The sequence below is a fragment of the Panthera pardus genome, unplaced genomic scaffold (genome assembly GCF_024362965.1).
Source record: "Panthera pardus isolate Hobbes unplaced genomic scaffold, ASM2436296v1 HiC_scaffold_12, whole genome shotgun sequence".
In the NCBI taxonomy this organism is placed as follows: Eukaryota; Metazoa; Chordata; class Mammalia; order Carnivora; family Felidae; genus Panthera; species Panthera pardus.
This window is the reverse complement of record NW_026526677.1, coordinates 17,653,199-17,669,905: the sequence shown is the minus strand read 5'-3', so window position 1 is coordinate 17,669,905 and position 16,707 is coordinate 17,653,199. Positions and strand designations below refer to the sequence as shown.

General features: G+C 56.5%; 1 long non-coding RNA gene across 1 annotated transcript; it reads right to left on the bottom strand.

Moving 5' to 3' along the window:
• Window positions 1-9,574: 9,574 nt before the first annotated feature.
• LOC128776149 (uncharacterized) lies at window positions 9,575-15,458 on the bottom strand. The gene is made up of 3 exons (XR_008421148.1): window positions 14,449-15,458; window positions 10,340-12,033; window positions 9,575-10,303 (listed from the first exon to the last, which is right to left on the bottom strand). It is a non-coding gene; the product is annotated as an uncharacterized LOC128776149 (long non-coding RNA).
• Between the last annotated feature and the right edge of the window lie 1,249 nt (window positions 15,459-16,707).

Here is a 16,707-nt window from a genome sequence, read left to right as displayed (position 1 = left end):
CTTCCCACCAGCCTACCACTGGCACTCCTAGGTGGCAACGTGAAGCCACTGCCGCCCATCGGGAGGGGAGATCTGCCCTCACGGCCAGAGCTGCAGGCCAAGCACCTCAGTCGTTCTTTGCACAAATATTGACGGAGCATCTCCCGCAAGCCAGGCCTACGTGGGCACCAGGGACTCACTGGTGACAAGACAAACGGACCCCTGGCCTCTCCGAGTGGAATGGAGCAGCACCGTAAGCAGGCAGAGTACCACGTGATCAGCGGCCCCTGGGCGGAGGAGGACCGCAGAGAATCCCTGCTCCGCCGCCACGGCCACCGGGTCTGACGGTGCCAGGGCAGGTCACCACCGAGGCCTGTTTCCTTATCTGCAGAGGGTAGGTGGTTGCGGTGCCCGAACTCCTGCTGCTCCTCAGCTCTGACCAAACAATTATCTTCTCAGGCCAGGAAAAGCAGTCAGCTTCCACCTGCACCCATATCTGAACCTCCGGTTTCGGCCCTAGCCGCCCCATCACTCCTGGCCCCAGAGCCCATGGAGGACTTGTAAGCTTCAGGTACCCTGAGAAAGGCTTTGGGCCTGTCTTCATCCCTAAGTCAGAGATACTGGTCCTCACTTCTCCGGGCTGCTGTGAAACACCAGATGGTAAAATGCATGTAAATGCACTCAGCACAGGGGCTGCTGGCACATCGTAAGTGCTTAATAATTGCACCGTGTTGTTACTGGTATTGGCAGGTTGGTGTTCGGGGTAGCCATCACTCCCTCATCCAGAGGATAATGTGGGTCCTGTACTTCTCCGGGGGACTCAGGACTCAGACCATCAAGAAACTCTCTCCACCCAGCACCAGATGGTAGGAGGGCCCCTCCCCCGCCCCACCCCGGGGCCTCACCAGACCAAATGGTCACTTATCTTGGATACAACTGCAAATTCTTCATTGTAAACTCCCCTGCCCCGCCTCGAACCTGGCAGCGGATCCCCATCAAGCCAGGGTGGGACCCGGTGTGGTCCGAGATCACCTCTAAGTGGGTTTTCCCGCCCTGCCTCTGCCCTGCCTGCCCTCCACCCACGGCAGCCAGGGCAGCACCAATCCTCCGTGGTGATTGCAAGGTGACCAGATCCGTTTCCCAGCCTGCCCCCCACGGAGTGGCAGTGCTGGGGGATGCCTGACAAGAGTGCTGACCTTCTAGAAGCAAGGACTTCGTGTTTCAGAATCCCATTTGTCCCTCCGTAGAAAACCAACCTCTAACACCCCGGAGCTGAGCCATCAGAACCTTCCCTTTCACCCAGAGCTAATCCCTCCCCAAGACTTCGGCCTGACAAGAATAGTCAGGGTTTAGAGAACACCTTCTCTATCTCACACTTCCAGATCCAGTGCCTCATTTTTCAAATTCTGGTGTATTTTGGGTAGAAAGGAGGGAAATGTACATCTGGCCTACGTGAAAAGATCGGTGTGGTTGTAATGTAAAGATGGAGTGGAATTTGAATTTGGTTTTTTTTGAAGAATATTTAAGCTCTAAAAATAGACATAGGTCTTGGTCCCAGGACCACCAGGATTCTGTTTCCAGTTTCCCGAAATGTCCCAGCTGATAACAAGCATGAGCACTGTTTCATGAGCACCTACTGTGTGCCCTGTACTGTGGCGAGTGCAGTAGGGGGAAAAGAAGAGGGCGAAAACTAAAGCAGAGGCCTTTGCTCAGGGAATTTGGATCCCACACAGTGAAGTGGGGAAAGAGCCATTGCCGCAAATGAGATCAAGTACAAAATGGGTAGCCTTGAAAGCCGGAGGAGGATGAAGCCTTGGAGAGTTGTTCAGGGAGGGCTTCCTGGAGGAGGTGGCAGTCAAACCGAGGCTTGAGGGATGGATAGGGTGTAAAAAGGCAAAGACCAGGGGAGCCTGTGAGAAGCAGCCGCCACCGCCAAATTGAGCTGATTTGTGTGATAATAGGAAGGTTAATATTAACGACTAATGTTTGAGGTCTTACCTCTGTGCCAGGCACTGTGCTGTTTGCTTTGGGTAGATTGTTTTGTCTCACCTGCAAAACAACCCTATGAAAGGGGTGTTCCCAGTCCCGTTTTACAGATAAGGAAACTGAGGGCCAAAGAGCTTAAGCAGCTCGCCCCGGGGCCGCAGAGCTGAACAGCAATGCAGCCAACACTTGAGCGAGCAGTTCTGGCTAGGCACACTAACCGCTCTGCTGTGCCACATTCCGTGAGTCTGGCTGGTGGGGGTGCCTGCAGGGAAGAGCAGGAGGTCTAGTGGGCCAGGGAGGAGGCCCTTCAGAAGCCCCCAGATTGGGGGGGTGGGGAATGGTTTCTGAAATAGAGCCCCCAGACCCTCCTGGAGGACTCTAATAAGAAGCATGCCCTTTCCTCTCCCCAGCGTGTGGGCCCCTGGGGTGTTTGGAAATTGGTTAAGGGATTTGGGGGCTCAAGATTCCAGTTTTTTAATATCGCTTGCCTGTCCATCCAGTGGCAGTCTGGGCCACCCACCTTGTGATTTCAGTCTGTTCTGGGAGATTGATGGCCCGGGCTTTGATTTAAGACGTACCGCTGTGGTCCTCAATTCCCCCCGTCTCACCAGTGACTCTGACAAGGCAGCGAGCTCAGAGAGGATGGCTCCTGGCTCTTCCCCGGACAGCAGGCCTGGGACCCCACAGCACCTGTAGAGAAAGTTCTGACGAGAAGATTAGGGCAGAGGTAGACGGGGCCCAGTGGACCCGTCCTCTGCAGCCTTGGTTTCCCCTACAGATCACGTGGAAACCCTCCTGCTGAGGAGGCCCATTCAAGAGACAGGGGGAGGAGCCCTCCGAGGCAAGCGTACCCAACCCCTCATTTCATAGATGAGCAAACTGAGACTCAGAGAAGTGGAGAGACTCCCCCAAGGCCACACAGGAAATGAGCTGCGCCTTCGGTTGGGTCTCCCCACTTTTCAAGAAAAAGGCCTCTTATCCCCCACTGTTGCCGTGTTCTGGATGAATCCCTCTTCTGGATAAATCAAGGGACCTGGACTTCTTTGTGGTTGAAATGAAACAAATATTTGAGGACCTTACCTCAGGCCAGATGCTGGACTGGTCCCTCAGCTACATATGACCCATTTCTTCCTCATAAGATCCCCGTGGGTCACTGAGCCCAGATGTTGCCAGGCCTTACCAGCTCCTGGATGCAAAAGAACACCTTATTGTGGCAAAACCTCAAAATTCCTGCTCTTGCCTTTTCCTGCCCAATCAAGTCCTTAGCCGAAGCCCCTAGGAAAAGCCACCACCCCCGCTGGCCTCCCCTCCCAGGGTTTCTGTAAATCCCTCAAAAGGATGTCGTGTTGCTCCCAGACCAGCCTACCTGCTGCAGTCACCACTGACCTGTTTGCCTGCTCTCGCTCTAGAACTTGCCAGGGGCCAGAAAGAATGCCCCACCCCCTGCCATACCTCCCTGACGATAACCCTGGAGGGGAAGCTAATGTCCAGGCCAGCGGGTGACTCCTGATGCACCCCCAGCCCCAGACGTTGGGCTGTCAGAGGCTGGGAAAGCAGCGTCTTCCCAACACAGGGGCCCTCGGTCCCAGGGCCCTGACGCATATCTGCTTGGGCCTCAGGACCTCCCAACAGAGACGCTGTCCTGCTGGTGTCCCACTCACCACTGGCCTTGAATGCAGGCCGAGGGGCCGGGGAAGAGGGCACCATTCCCTCCTTACTCCTTCTCTTCTTGGAAATGCTCCCAGCAGACAGTCCCTTTCCTTCTCCAGTTACAGAACAAAATGCCCCAAGTAAATTAGAGGATGTCAACAAATCTTGGTGGAGGGGAGGAAACAGGGAAACGAAGTGATTTACTTCTGATAAGTAGCCAAAAGCCACAAAACACCTGCTGCCCAGACCACCCTCGCCTGCCCAGGGCTCCGGGCCTTCTGGGCCTGGCAGGTGGGAGGCAGGAGTGGTCTGTGTTGGTCCTCGGCCAGTTCCCCCAGGCTTCGTCGTCCTTCCTCTGGCTTCATGTGGTCCAGCCCAGGTCTTGCCAAGGCCAGTCTCATCCAAGTCTCCCAAAGTTTCCTGGAGGAAGGAGAGGTCAGAGAAGGCCAGATGTCCATTTCCTGCTGAGGGAGGAGCCTGTCCCAGCTGCCCTCTGAGGAAGAAGAGGTCCAGCATAGATGTTGACCTTTCCCTAAGCCACTCTGCTGGCCATTGCCACGCTCAACCCTGGAGGCCCAGGCTGGGGGAGACTCAGGTGGTGCTTTCGAGATCCCGCGCTTGCCCCGGTGCTTCCCAGAGCCTGCCTGCTGGGGGAGCAGAGACATGGCCACAGGGCCCGTGTTCATCTGCAAACTTCCGCCTCAGGCTCCCCACCCAAGGGCACCCCACCCAAGACACTCGGCCACAGAACTACGAGGAGACAGACAGACAGACCAAAAGCAAACAAGGCCTAAGGAGGGCTACGGACCCTGTGTCTGATCTAAAAATAGGGCACAGGGAATATCTCACAGGCCCTGGGGCTAGGAAGGTGGTGGGAGTCGGGGGCGGGTTGAACAGGATCATGGGCTGCAATTAAAACTCCCATCCTGGGTAATTCCCAGGCCTCTCTTGGGCTGTTTCCATGGCAAGGGAGGCTGGCCCAGAAAAGACAGGATCTTGGCAGGGTTGGGCTCCCTCCTCTGCTCCTGCCCGCAGAAGCCTCAGCCTCTGGATCAGACGGTTCAGACGAGGGTGCGTGGTCCAGCTGAGACCTGGCAAGGCACAGGTAGAGGCCCAAGCCCTGTGAGGCAGGTGTCTGGGCCCAGGAAACAACTGATGGTATGTGCTGGGACTTTGGGAGACCACCAGGAACCTGGCCCAGACTCTAGGGACGAGGGCTGCCTAGAACATACCCAGGAACTCCAGTGTGGTCTCTTAACTGAGACAGGAAGAAATCAAGCCCCAAGGAAGCCTGGATCCTTGTCTGGTGAACCCTTGCCCCCACCCTCCAGGTCCCCCACCCCCACCCCGCTCCCTCACTTGCCTCCAGGCCAGCCCCTCCCTGTTCTGCCTTCTATCCTCATAACCCTCACCTGCCCTCTTCCTGCAGCCCCCATTACCTCTTCCTTATGGGGGTTCCCTTCATGTTGGCCCCCAAGGCAACCCCTTCCCCAACCCTAGCTGGTGCTGAGAAAGTAGGAAGCCCTTCTGGCACATTCCCTGCAGGCAGATGGTGATAAGCAGAGAGAGAGTGGGCCCTACGTTGGATCTCACAGGTGGGCATTAACAGGCATAAGGTCAAAAGATAGATGCCAAGACTGTCCCTAAGCCAAGACTGCCACCTCTGTGGAATCTAGGAGAAGCCCAGCAGGTAGGTGTACAGATTCATCTTTCACACCAGCACACAGAAGTCCTACACCGGGAAGTCTGGTTCAAAGGCAGCCACAAGTCCTGCCTCCTGGACCAGTTCTTGGGGTGTGAGCCACCTGGCAGGGGAGGCCTGCCTCTAGGTGGTTCCCTATGGGCCAGTTCATCCCCCAGACCCTCAGGATGCCCACATTCATGCTCACCAAGAAGGGAAAAAGGGCAAGTGAGCATTCAATGTCCACTTCCCTTTTCTCACCTTGTCCCCATCCCTCATCTGCCCCCACCTCATGGAGCCAAGGTGCCAGCTCAGAATGTACATCGGCAGGTGCCCCAGGCACTGGCATTCCAGAGCCAGGAGGCCAAGCAGAGAATGGGAGGCATCCTCTAGGCTCCCCCTGACCACGGTAGATCAAACTGAGGTTCTTTCCCTCCTCCCTCTGGCAAAGGAGGGGAAGTGGGTGTCCTGCCAGGTGTGGTCAGCCCTTGGTCATGGGCACCTCCCACTGGACAGCCCAGCCCTGGTCAGTGCCGTACCGGCTGGCTCTGGGAACTCAGACCTGGAACAATGGAGCCATTCACATAGCCTGGACTTTGCACAATGACCCTCTTGGTCTGTTTCTGTGGCTAGACGATGTGTGAGTGTGTGAGTGAGTGAGTGAGTGAGTGTGTGTGTGTGTGTGTGTGAGAGAGAGAGAGAATCCGAAGGTAACTGGAGAGCCCATGCAGAGATGACAGAAAGAATCCCTACCTGACATCCTTCCTTTGTTGGACAATTACCCTGTGCCAGGCAAGTTCCAACATCGAGCCCATTTTAAAGATAAGGAAACTGGGGTGAGTTGAGAAGTTAGAAGTCAGAATAATGGGGACTTCTTGGGGGGAGGTACTGACTGAGAAGGGGCCCAAGGGAACTGTCAGGACAACGGAAAGTACTCTGGGTGGTGATCACACGGGTGTAGACATATGCAAACATGCGTTGTGCTGTGTCCGCTGAAGATTTGTGCAGTTTGCTGTATGTAAATTACATTTCATTTTTTTAAATGGAAGTACATCCATAGAATGGAATATTACCCACTGTAACTAAAGACTAAGGAAGCTCTTTGTATACCAATATAGATTGCCAAGATACGCCGTTGAATGAAAAATTGCAAAGGGCAAAACAATGTTTCCCAGATAGTACGCAAGCATGTTTTAAAACGCTCTCTATACATATCCATTTGTGTGTGTTTAGATCATCTCTGGAGACACACAGAAACCACGGCTGCCCCTGGGAAGAGGAGTCACACTGCTGGACACATAGGCTGGAGGAAGACCTTTCGCAATAAACCCTTTTCTTACCCCTCGGGAGTGCATTACTTACTCAAAAAGCGAGAGAAATTAAGTGGCATAAGAGCGCCAGAGTTGCTGATTACGTCCGTTGCTTCGGTGCATTTAATTCCAAAGTCAAACGGCCCTGTCTCCGGCCTGTCTCCACTCCTCCAACTCTGCCAGACTGCAGCCGGCTGTGGCTGCCCAGCTGGGGAAAGTTCATGGCTGGGCTCCACCATGGACTGTGCAAAACCCGCTGTGGCCTGAGAGTCAGGAGGCTGGCCCCACTGGGCTGCAGAGTGGCAGCTGACATCACAGAGGCCAGCTCCCCGCTGGCCCCTGAACGAGGTTGGGTGCTGTAGGCCTGCCCTCCAGCTGAGGGCTCCTGTCCAGACCCCCACCCGGCCCTATCTCCTCCCTCTGCTGTCGCTGCCTCGTATGCTCCACTCCACAGCGTCTCCAGGGAAACCCAGGAAGGCCCCTGCCCAAGGAGGCCCACAGGTGCACCCAGGTCGTCTGCCCAACTTGGCCGCAGGAGGGCAGCGACAGGCAGCCCTCTGTGAAGTGCAAGGCTGTGGCTCACTGCCGCCGATCAGTGCCGGCTCCAAAAGTGCCTGGGTTCAAAACCCAGCTCTGCCATTTCCTGGATGTGGGACCTCAGGCAAGTCATTTCATCGCTCTGTGTTTCAGTTTCCTCATCTTCGAAATGGAACACGATGAGGCGTCCTGGCCGTCAGGATGATTGTGGGGGGAATGAGGTGCGGAGGCGCTGAAGCCCTGAGCCTGGGGCAACAGGAGAACTGCTCACCACCACTGAGTGGCATCATCCAGGCATAGCCGTATAAAAAGCTATCAAGTGCCTCCCAGAAGGGGGTGACCCAGAGGGAGGATGTCGAGGGGCTTGGAAAACTGGTTTCCAGATCTCAGTGCCGAGAGGTAGGAAGGCTCATGGGGCGCTGGGGCCACCTTCAGGTCTCCAAGGGTCACCACAAGGAAGAAAAGGCAGGACAGGTGTCAGTGTGGTGTCTCAGCAGTGTCACCCACCTGATTTTCCCTGTCTTACCTGATCCTTTGCACTCCGGGTTTTTGGGCGCTGCTCACCACCCCCCCACCGCATTAGACCCCTGAGGCTGGGACGGACCTGGGCAGGTCTAGACCGAAAGCTCAGTGGCTTTGGGAAAGTCACTGGATCTCTGAACCCCATCTTTACTATCTGTAAAGGATCACACAGGTGTCCCGCCTCCCTCGCTCCTGGATCTAATCCCTGTAAGAGGTGGAGTTCGTTGCCCACTGCAGCCTTCACTGGGCAGCATTAAGGACTGGTCACCTCCACGTCCCTTGTCCAGGGTGTATGCCAGGCGCAGGGGAGGCAGCCACAGGCAGGGGGCAGCCCTGCCCTGAACGAGCTCCCCTAAACGACGGGGACAAGCCAGAAAGTGACAGACCAGGCCACATGGTGATCAAAAGTGGAACACGGAGGAAAGAGGTTCATTCTGCTAAGAAAAGGGGTCCCCAAGTTCCCTGGCGCAGGTCTGCTCTGAGTGTCAAGTCAGTGGCTTATGTCATCTCCGGGAGCCACAAGAGGAGGCAGGATGGAGGGCCAAATAATAACACCTCTGTTTTATAAGTAAGCACCCCACGACTCCAAGAGGGAGCTCATCACAGAGATAGGTGCCCAGAGCCCCCACTCCCAGGACAGGCTGCTCCCCAACACTTGGTACATCCCCACCCCAGGATGCCCCCCCCCCCCGCATTCCCCCCAACTGTCACTGGCCAGGCCCTGCCTCCTTTGTATGGGTAAGAACTTCCCACCACCTGAGGTCATTCCTTGGCAGGTGAGAGCTGTTGGCGGTCCCTTCACAGGGGTGAGTCTCCCCAGGCCATAAAACAGCCCCACTTCTCATCTTTACCCACCCCCTGCTCAACTCCACTCTAGAAATGCTGTCTCCAAAAGACCCCTGTTATGATTATCATCAAGCTTCACTGAGTGCCTAGCCCCTGGGAGGCTCTCTCTCACTAGGTCTAAGCAGCCCCCTAGAGTCCAAGAGGCAGGGGGAGCGGCAAACACCCAGGGTTATTGCAGCCAGCCCACCTGGTTTTCTGGATATTCCAGAAAAAAATCTCCCCTGGAGGTGAGTTATCTCTGCCCCTCTCCGAAGTGGTTCAACTTTGCTCAACCAGTCTCTGAGCAAGCCCAGAACCCATCTGTCCCTAGAAGGGTCTCTTCACGTTCATGATTGCCTCCTCACCCTCTCAAAGACAGACATCTTTTTAAAGGGCAAAACCTTCCAACCGCAGCCCGCGGGGCCCTGAGCCAGGCTGTAGAGACAGCAGAGAGGCACCCACTCTGGGGTACAGAGTGCCCCAGCAGCTCCCCGCCCAAGTCCTCGGGCCAGAGAGCAGGCACTGCTGGCCTCCTGGCCGGCCCGTGAGTGTGGAGGGGACGGGACGCCCCAGGCCTGGGATCCAGCTCCCGCCGCAGAAGGAGGACATCGGGGCCAAGGGGCGACCCCAAGGAAGAGCGTTGAGATAGGGTCCCCGGGAAAGGTTTCTGAGGTACAGACCCCTGCTGCCACCCACTGAGCAGGTGGGGACCTAAGTCAAGAACCTGTTAACGGAAAAAAGTGCTGTCCCTCCTTCCAGTGGCCAACTCAGGCCCTGCTGGCACTCCGGGAACATACTGGGAGGCGGGAGAAGGGTGTCAGGCCACAAGAACAACCTTCTGACAGGGACCCAGAGCAAGACACCAAAAAGGAGTGAAGAAACCGCTTTTACACAAGACCCCTCGGCCTGGTCCAGAGCGCTCCCCAGCAGGTTTTCCCGAGGCAGTCCTGGCTGCAGGCAGAGGGAGGCCCTCACGGGCCTTCAGAGAGCGCTCCCCTGCGCAAGGAAGCAGGTAGACAGCTCGCTCTTCTCACCCCGTCTGGGCCCCCGTTTTAAATGGGGTGGTAATAGTATGTACCTCCTTGGGTTGTTGAGAGGAGTAAAGGAAGTAAGTGTATTAAATAAAGCATTCAGCAGACTAGCAAACACAGAGCAGATACTCAAGAAATGCCAGTTATTATCATTATGAGCTTTATTATTTAGCTTCTGGACTGCCTGAGAAGCGTCTCTCCGCCACCTCCTTCCCCACTTCCTCCCAATTATGGACACCCACCCCCCCACCAGTGACATGTCTGCTCAACCTTGCAAACAAACGAACGAACAAACAAGAAATCCGGGCCTCTGGGATGGGGATTTCAGGCCTTGCGTGGAGATGAGCAAGGCCTTTGGAGCCAAAAGCGGAGAGTGGAGGAGAGGGGGTTGGGAAAGAGGGAGGCTGGGTCCCCAGGGACCGCTGCAGGCAGCAGATAAGGGCCAGCGTCCAGCATGGCAGGGGTTGGGTGAGCAGCGCGGGGGCTCAGACAGGTGTGTGGGAGAGAAATGGCCACAAAATTCGAAGACCAGTCAAAGCCAGGTCCGAGGAGGCGCACACAAAGGCGGGCTCCAGCGCGGCCAGTGGAGGCCTTGGCTTCAAGTCTGTCCCGCGGGGAGGGGAAAGAAAAGAAGTGAGCCTCGGCAAGGGAGGAGCGTGTTATGGTCATGCAGAGAGAGTTGTGAGCACCTGCTGGGGACGGCCAGAGAACGAGGGGCCTGGTGACAGGGACCATCCTGGAGCCTCCCAGCCCAAGCCCAGCTCTCATCGCTCCAACAACGTCTGGAGGAGGCAGGGGGGAAACCCCTCAGGGCACACTCCTTAAGGCAGGATGAGCTGCCTCCCATCTGGTTTGCTCGCATTCTGGTGCTCTGGGACAGCACAGGGACCCCAGGGCCCGTTGCTAGGCCACCATCCCCCAGAAGGCCAAATCCTAAATCCCATTTCACCTGCTAAGCAGCCCAGGGACCAGGATAAACGACAGGCAAGCCCTCAGGCTCCATCTGCCTTTTTAAAATTCGAGCTTGAGCACTCTGGCTTTCAGTAGTGACCCTGGCACCTGTTCTGACCCCGGGCTAACCCTGACACAGCCCCCAGGGCTGTCCTTGGCTCAGGGCTGAGTCTGGGCTGGCCCACTGCTCTTCTACACCGCCTCCTGCTCCAGGCCACCCCTGCCTTGTGTCAACCCAGGCCCCGCAGCCTGGCCTGGTAACTTCCCCGCTGTGTCTACCTCTCCCTCATCCATCTGGAGAGCAGCTACTCAGCTTTGATCTCTCACTTCGGGTCACCTCCCCTTCCAGGCTTTTGCCCCAGCTCCCTCCTGAGTAGCATTCATTGTACCTTGCACACCCCCCTCTGTTACCATTTTGCCCCTTTCGATGTCTGGGCACCTGCCTCTCCCACTAGACTAGGAGCATCTGGAGGTCAGGGCCCTGGGCTTATTTCTCATCTCTGGAAACCCCAGGCCCAGTTCAGGACGGGGCTCATGGTAGGCAGGCACTAACCCGCCAAGTGACCTGGAACATGACCTCAGAATGAGAGGTCCACGTGACCTGGTAAGTGAGACTTTCCAACTGACCCCAAAGCAGAACACTGGGAACTCAAGCCCTGGTCCGAACCAGCACACCCTGCCGTCTGTCCATCCTTCGGGGCACTGAGAGTCCCAGCCTGACACTTGCTGGGGGAGAAACCCTCCTGTCCCAGGGACAGAACCCTGCACCCAGGACTGCAAACGAGCACGTCTGTTGTTCACCACGCCGACCACTGCCTCCTTCATTTCAGGGAGACAGAAAAGGTACAGACCCAAATGCCAGCGTCTGTGTTGCTGTCCTTCTGAGGCCCCAGCGACCCCCGCGCAGGCTCCAGTTCTCCAAACGGCACTCACTCACCCACACTGCCACCCTCCCTGCAGGGGCTGAGCCTGCCAGGCTGGCCTCTGACCCACCTGCGGAGCGGGAGGTGGGCTAGGGGCTGGGTGACTAGCTGCCCTGTGCCGACCTTGGGTCATACCCTTTGCCCAGAAACAGAAACCAGCAGGAGGAGGCAGGGAGGGAGAGGGGACAAGGCTCCTACAAGGCGGGGGTTTCCGAGGGCAAGATGGGGGAATAAGGCTGGGGTGAAACCCAAGAGAAAACACAAGCGTGGCCCCCAAGTTCACAGACTGCTTCCCTAAGAAGAGCCCCGGCTGGTGGTTCTGGGATTCCCAGGGCTGAAAAATTGAGAAGGACCCTGTGTTCGGGCAGGAAGTGGGCACTGTGTTTTCAGGATGAATCATTCACACATTCGACACAGAGGAAGTGCCCAAAGAGGGGTCACAGTCCCGGCCCTGGGTCATTGTCCAAGGGGACAGGCACAGTCTTAGAGGTGAGCAGCTTGTGCTTCCGGAGGGCAGCAGCTGGGACCTGAATCTCGCTATGCTTTTCGGCAAAGCATGCACAGACACTTGAGGCTGCCTCTGGTCAGAGGCGGAGACCAGGATTTTCCAGGGACTGATGTCAAGTAGGAGGAAGACTCTGAAAGAACAAAAGAAAGAAGTTCATTTTTACCGAACACCTGTAATGGCCAAGCGTCAACATTTCATCTGCACGGGAACCCTCTAAGGTGGCTTCCTCCATTCTCCGGCCAGGGGAATTGACAAGCTGCCTTTATTTTATTGAAGTTTAGAAAGTGCTGTTTGCACCCATCACTGCATTCACTCTCACTAGATCTCTGTGAGGAAGGCCCCAGTCTCCCTTATTTTTAAGATTAATAAACTAAGGCTCTGTGAGGCATAAAGTAGCTTCTCCAAGACCAAACTGTCTGGTGTCACATCCACGATTCTTTGCTGCCCTCTCATACGTCGCGATGGACGGCCAGGCTGAGGCAGTAGAGGAACCAGACAGGGAGGGGACAGTGGGCTGACCATCGTAAGTCACCAGGGTAAAGTGGGCTCCTGCCCTTGCTTTCAAAATGCCAACAGCAGGCACCCTGGGAAGGGCCAGGCAGACATTACCCTAAAGAAGCCTGGAGCCCAGGTTGGCTTTAAGTTCCGATCAGTCAATAAAGGGGGTCTAGCAGAGGTCTGCTTGGCCTTTATGCACTCAAAGAGACATATCAGGAAAGATGTGAGACCATCCACTCCTTCTTTCTAGGGGCAGATCGCACAGCCGGTCCTGGGTTCACTTCCAGAGTCACAAAGTGAGCACGACCCCTATCATCCAACAGGTGCCTCGGTCAGGCACTCAAAGGACAGGACAGGGTGGGCGGGACCTTGTAGGGGAGGGATTGAACAGCGGGATCAAGGGCAAGGAGGTGGCAGGAAAGGCTGACTTCTCATAGCACCCCAGCCACAGGTCCAGGCAGGAGGTGAAAGAAAGAAATTCCAGCTATGACTGGAGTGATAAAGACAGGAGCAGAGGAGAGGATGACCCCTAAGACGTGTCTAACAGCTCCCAAGAGAATGACGGACGATGACCAAGCGTGCTCAGCACACGGGGCAGTGGCGGGGGGCGGGGGGGCAGATGGGGTGGGAGCAGGGGGTGGGAGCAGTGCATGAGATCAGGGGCCACAGCCAGACACTCGGGGCCAGCAAGCTGGACCCGGGCCTCCCCTCCACTGCCCCAGGATGGCTTGGTCTCACCTCCAGTGGCCTGCCGTCCATCTTCAGTCTCCTGACCTCTTCCAGGTCACTCTGTCCAGCCCCACGGTGAGCCCTCCCTGCTCTTGCCCCTTCTGAAGGAGCCAGAGAAAACAGCTACAGCCTCTGCCCTGAGGTCGTACGAGGGTGCCCAAGGGAGCGAGGGATCGAAGCCCAGCAAGGGGAGTGGGCGGCGCTTAAACTCGAGAGGTGAAAAATCCAGAATAACACAGACAATAAACCAGACCAACATTCCTACTGTCTGTTCCACGTGACAGGTGTTACCAGAAATAAAGGATTCTATAGCCAAAGAAGTTTCAGAAAAGGCAGAATTAAGCAGGTTTCTATAGCAGGACTTCCCAGAGCTTTTCGTGCGCTCATATGTGTGGCAAGTCTCCAAGGGGAAGGGACCATACGCAGCATTTCTCAAACTGGTTTGACCAAGGAACCTTTCATCACAGAGATTTCTCAGCACCAATGGTCTGCGGAACATGCTTTGGAAAACACCAAATAGAACTAAGCGATCCAGTCTCCCAGCTGAGCGTTTCATCTCACGAGGAATTCAGTTGTCAGGTGAGAGAGACAGAGACTTCCCACCAAAAAGCAGACGAGAGGCAGAAGGTGTAGCTCTCTGGGGTCACTTCTCAGCCCTCCCTGCCATCACCGGGACTCTTCCGGAGGATCAAAGGAAATATGTAAAGCCCCTTTCAAACTACAGCGCTACAAACTTCAGGGCCTAAAGAGCAAACTCCCCTAGGGGCAGGGAAGGTGCACTTTATAACGTGATTTGATGTGGAAATCTCGCTTCACAGACAACGTTTAGAAGAACCTGTCTGTTGTAGAAAGCAAGATACACCTACATGAGATAAAGACAAGGCGAGGAAAGAAAAGCAAAGGTGGCGGGTACAGCCAAGGGCAGGAAAGAAGGCTGGCAGGGGCCAGGAGCCCTGGGTCTGGAGCCCGTCTGCCCCTCACCTGCCGTGGGGTCACAGTCAAGTCCCTCCTCTTCTTCTGTACACGAGGGTGGGGAGAGAGACAATCTCTGAGGCCCTCCCAGCCCTCAGGTCAGAACTGAAGTCCCCAACACTGCTTTGGGGGAGCCCAGCCCCAGGTGAGCCCCTGTAAGGCGTCGAGGGGAAGGACAAAACCGGGCCCGCGCAGAAGCCCCACGGGACTAGCCAGAGAAGCCAAATCTGTGCCCACATGTGAACCTGGCCGTGAAACTGGGAGGGAAGCTACAAATCAGCAACCAGGCAAATGCGGAGAGCGCCAGAGAAGCCCCTCCGCCCACGTCTGAGATTTCCAGCTCCACCTGTTCAAGCTTTCGCGTCTGGCTACAGGACGAAGGTCTGGCAAAGGTAAAGGGCCACGGAGGGGCCATGTCTCGGCCCGGTTTGCTGGGAGGAGCCCTTTGAGGGAAACAGGTCCCCGGGGTACGAGATGTGGCACTGGCGGGCTTGACGGATGAGGGAGCAAACGGCGGGCTCTCAGAGTCCGCGGAGCACGCGTGCTCGTGCGGAGGGCTCGGCCCCGCTCGTGCTGCTTTTTCCTATTCTTCACGAGAAGGTTCATTTTCCATTTGCTGCAGGTCCTACAATGAACCGCTCAGGAGGCGGAGGGACAGTCACGAAGAGCGCTCCATCTGTCTTTACACAGCGAAGCAGCAGTCTGGACTCGAGCCCTGTGCTGAAGCGTGTTTGTGTGTGGGCACGTGCACGTGCATGCACACCTGTGCACACGCATGCACGAGCGCGTGTGGTAGACGGACCGCTTTCGCAGCCGGAGGTTTATAGCAGGAGGGTGAGCGTGTAAAGAGGTCTGGAGACAGGCTGCGATGGTCTGGCTCTTGGTGACCGTGTCTGGGGACGTAGGGGGTGCTGCCAGGGTTTATTACTCTGAAAGCGTGCAGACTCTATCCGGCCACACGGGATGTGACAGGGTCTCCAGGGATGTGGGGACACGCTTCCCTGTATGGCGAGTATGAACAGGAGACTGGGAGAGTGTGCTTGTGGTCCAGGGGTGTATATATCTGTCCCCGCAGCTCCTCGAAGGGTGCCAGATTCGTGGTGTGTAAGAGCCTTCTGTGAATCCATGAGCCGTGAAGGGGGTGTGCAAAGGTGCATACGCGCGCGCGCACACACGTGCATATTTGAGGGCGTGGGTGACAGGCAGCAGCCTAGGATTCTGCGTCCCCCTCTATACCGACTCACCCCTGAATGGGAGGGGTGGACCAGACTGCTGGAGCCCTGCAGCCTGATCCCACGAAATGGGGGTGGAGGCGGGGGAATGCCCAGCCCCTGTCATAACAGCCTCCCCTAGCAGCGAGAACCCCAGCCGTCCCAGGGAGGAGCAGAGCTCTGGGAGATTTCCTCAACTGCCCATGAAATGCTCGGCACAAACACGGCCCTCATCCGCTCAGTCCCAGCAAAGGGGACTGGGAATGGGGGGGGGGGGGTAAGGGGGTTGACATTTCGGAGCCACAGTCCTGGCCCAAGACCTGGGATCGGCTCCCCCAGCACCACATCCAGCTCCTGGCGGTGTCTGATGGGCAAGTGGCCCAGTTCCAGGCCGGTTTCCTGGCTACAGGGCGTTAACCCCACGCCAGCCAGGAGAGCAGACCTGGCTCCCGGAGCTGAGTACCTGCACCTCCCACACGCTGGACCACCTGCCTCGGGAGCTGGAGAAGGTTCCAAGCTGTAAAAGAAGGCTCAACTACAAGCATCCTGAGCTCCCCTCCAACCGGCCCTCAGTTGAGGCTGTGACGGAGAGGGTGTTCTCCAATGGACACTTCTCTTCAACTACACTTCCTTCTCTCCCTCTCTCTCTCTCTCTCTCTCTCTCTCTCTGTCTCTCAGTCACAAAGACTTTAATTGAGTCTCCATAGGGAGATGCAGCTCCATCTAATTCAGCTCTTAATTAACCCAGCACACCCCAAAGAGGCTGCAGAACTACTCATAAATTAAATATGAAAAGCATTATTTATCTAGGAACAGCCTTCTAACGGCTCTGACTCTGACGTTTATGGTTACTAATGAAGATGTATTTGGAGGGAGAGAAGGTGGGGAGGAGGGACACGACTGCCCTGGGAGAAAGTGAAGCCCAGGGGCCCCGCGAGGGTCTTTCAGGGCATGGGGAGAGGAGCCAGCTCAGCCCAAGGGAATGTGCCCCGCCCCCAGGCTCAGCTTCTCCAGATTTCAGGGGGGCGGGGGAGGATCAGGACAGGCTCAGGGGTCCTGTGGGGCTGCTGGGACCGAGCCCTCTTCCACTAGCTGCCAGACCACTCTTGCTGCCCCATTTTTCACTCCCAGCCTAATGACCTTGGCCTTGGCTCAACCTGAACCACCGCTGAGCCTCTCTACTCCTTGTTCCAACCCTGTCTCCATCCTATCCCTTCAGGCAGACCCCTGGGTGCTGGGCCCCTGGAATTGGCTGGCGGAGGCCACATCGCCGGTATGTGAGTCCCCCCCTCTCCTTCCACATGGCCACAGGTAACTATCCGGGGCCTCTCCCCTTGGCTTTCAAGGAGCAAAGTGATGCCTCTTTCTCTGTGTATTTGCGTAGAGCCCAAAGG